The sequence below is a fragment of the Oratosquilla oratoria genome, chromosome 17 (assembly GCF_046742065.1).
Source record: "Oratosquilla oratoria isolate Oo_2021 chromosome 17, ASM4674206v1, whole genome shotgun sequence".
Classification (NCBI taxonomy): Eukaryota; Metazoa; Arthropoda; class Malacostraca; order Stomatopoda; family Squillidae; genus Oratosquilla; species Oratosquilla oratoria.
Window position 1 is genome coordinate 45,540,828 of NC_134793.1, and position 2,500 is coordinate 45,543,327.

General features: G+C 31.0%; 1 protein-coding gene across 1 annotated transcript in view; it reads left to right on the forward strand.

Annotated features, from left to right (window-relative positions):
* Nucleotides 1-2,500, forward strand: part of LOC143034203 (uncharacterized) — a 185,835-nt gene that overhangs the window by 143,077 nt on the left and 40,258 nt on the right. The gene's annotated exons all lie outside the window — the stretch shown is intronic.

The window sequence follows — 2,500 nt, forward strand, 5'->3', positions numbered from 1 at the left end:
ATATATATATATATATATATATATATATATATATATATATATATTGCTGATAACCACAGGGAAAAAACGGAAAAGAAAACTAGAATTCCCAAGCGCTTTCGTGATATTTCACATCTTCAGGGGATTACAACAAAGAAAATTGTCACATAGGTATATAAGAGGTAATACAATAAACTGGGAAAGGAACGGACATAACACATGGAGAAAATGTCACAAACATTGAACACTTACAATTAAATAATTTTTGTAATGATTTAATTTGATTACAAATTTTGTCAATGATAAAATTATCTAATTTAAACATACCATAACTAATATTAATATTAGATCCTTCAGAATTTTTTATCATGCAACTTTCAATGATATTTCTTTTGGCAAATGAATCACAATTTATGATAGAAGAGGCATTGGTCCAATCGATACGATGATCGAAATCTCTCATATGGATAAACAGCGCACTAGACTCTTGTGCTGTTTTTACACTGTACTTGTGTTGCTTGACCCTAGTTGCGAGTTCTTTGCCTGTTTGTCCAAGATAATACCTTTCACAATCTCTGCAAGGGATCCTGTATATGCAACCAACTGAGTCATTAGGTGAATTTTTGATTATTAACTTCTTAAAAGTATTTGGATTATTAAACACAACTTTAATATTCCATGTTTTAAGAATATGGGGAACTTGAGCAAGATTGTTACTAAAAGGTAAAATCAAAAGATTCTTATAGTTTATTTTCAAAAAATTCCATATAGAGATTGCTAAGGACTGGGGATAGCGGATTACCCATAGCCATTCCGAATTCCTGAGCATAAAATTTACCATTAAATTCGAATTTACAATCTTTAATACAAAGCTTAATAAGTTCAATGATTTTAGCTGAAGGCAATGGAAGTGGGATTTTGTCCAAAAATTCGGTGAGAAAGACAATTAAATCATCTATTGGAATTTTTGTAAATAAACTAGTTATATCAAAACTGACAAGCTTGAAATTATAATCAATATTTAAACTCTTAAGTTTATGAACTAAATCAACATTATTCTTTATGTTAGAATTTGAAATTGTTCCAACCAACGGACTGAGTAAGGATACTAACCATTTTGATAAATTATAAGAGATGGATTTTACTTCCATTGCCTTCAGCTAAAATCATTGAACTTATTAAGCTTTGTATTAAAGATTGTAAATTCGAATTTAATGGTAAATTTTATGCTCAGGAATTTGGAATGGCTATGGGTAATCCGCTATCCCCAGTCCTTAGCAATCTCTATATGGAATTTTTTGAAAATAAACTATTAAGTGAAATTTTGCCACCAAATGTGACTTGGTATAGGTACGTTGACGATGTTCTTTGCCTGTGGCCCAATTCTGAGAATTTAAATGCATTTTTACAATCTCTGGATAATTTAGTTCCCTCTATTCATTTCACTGTTGAACTAGAAAATAATGGTAGGTTGCCCTTTTTGGATTGCCTTGTTCATAGGAATGGTAATAATTTTAAGTTCAGTGTTTATAGGAAGCCGACAAATGTTTTGTCTTATATTCACTATTACTCGTCTCACCAGGATAAAGTAAAATATTCTGTCTTTTCTTCTATGTTTTTACGTGCTCTTCGTATTTGCAGCCCTGAGTTTATTGATGGTGAATTTGAGTACATTGTTAATGTTGGTCTTGGATTAAAATACCCCAAAAGATTTTTAGAACGCGCTCTCGCTTTAGCGAAAAATGTTTTTTATAGTGTTCAAACATCCCCCCCCCTTCGACTATAAGAATCTTTTGATTTTACCTTTTAGTAACAATCTTGCTCAAGTTCCCCATATTCTTAAAACATGGAATATTAAAGTTGTGTTTAATAATCCAAATACTTTTAAGAAGTTAATAATCAAAAATTCACCTAATGACTCAGTTGGTTGCATATACAGGATCCCTTGCAGAGATTGTGAAAGGTATTATCTTGGACAAACAGGCAAAGAACTCGCAACTAGGGTCAAGCAACACAAGTACAGTGTAAAAACAGCACAAGAGTCTAGTGCGCTGTTTATCCATATGAGAGATTTCGATCATCGTATCGATTGGACCAATGCCTCTTCTATCATAAATTGTGATTCATTTGCCAAAAGAAATATCATTGAAAGTTGCATGATAAAAAATTCTGAAGGATCTAATATTAATATTAGTTATGGTATGTTTAAATTAGATAATTTTATCATTGACAAAATTTGTAATCAAATTAAATCATTACAAAAATTATTTAATTGTAAGTGTTCAATGTTTGTGACATTTTCTCCATGTGTTATGTCCGTTCCTTTCCCAGTTTATTGTATTACCTCTTATATACCTATGTGACAATTTTCTTTGTTGTAATCCCCTGAAGATGTGAAATATCACGAAAGCGCTTGGGAATTCTAGTTTTCTTTTCCGTTTTTTCCCTGTGGTTGTCAGCAATCTTTTGGATCACATGGTGTTGTGATCTTTTTGCATATATATATATATGTAATATATAT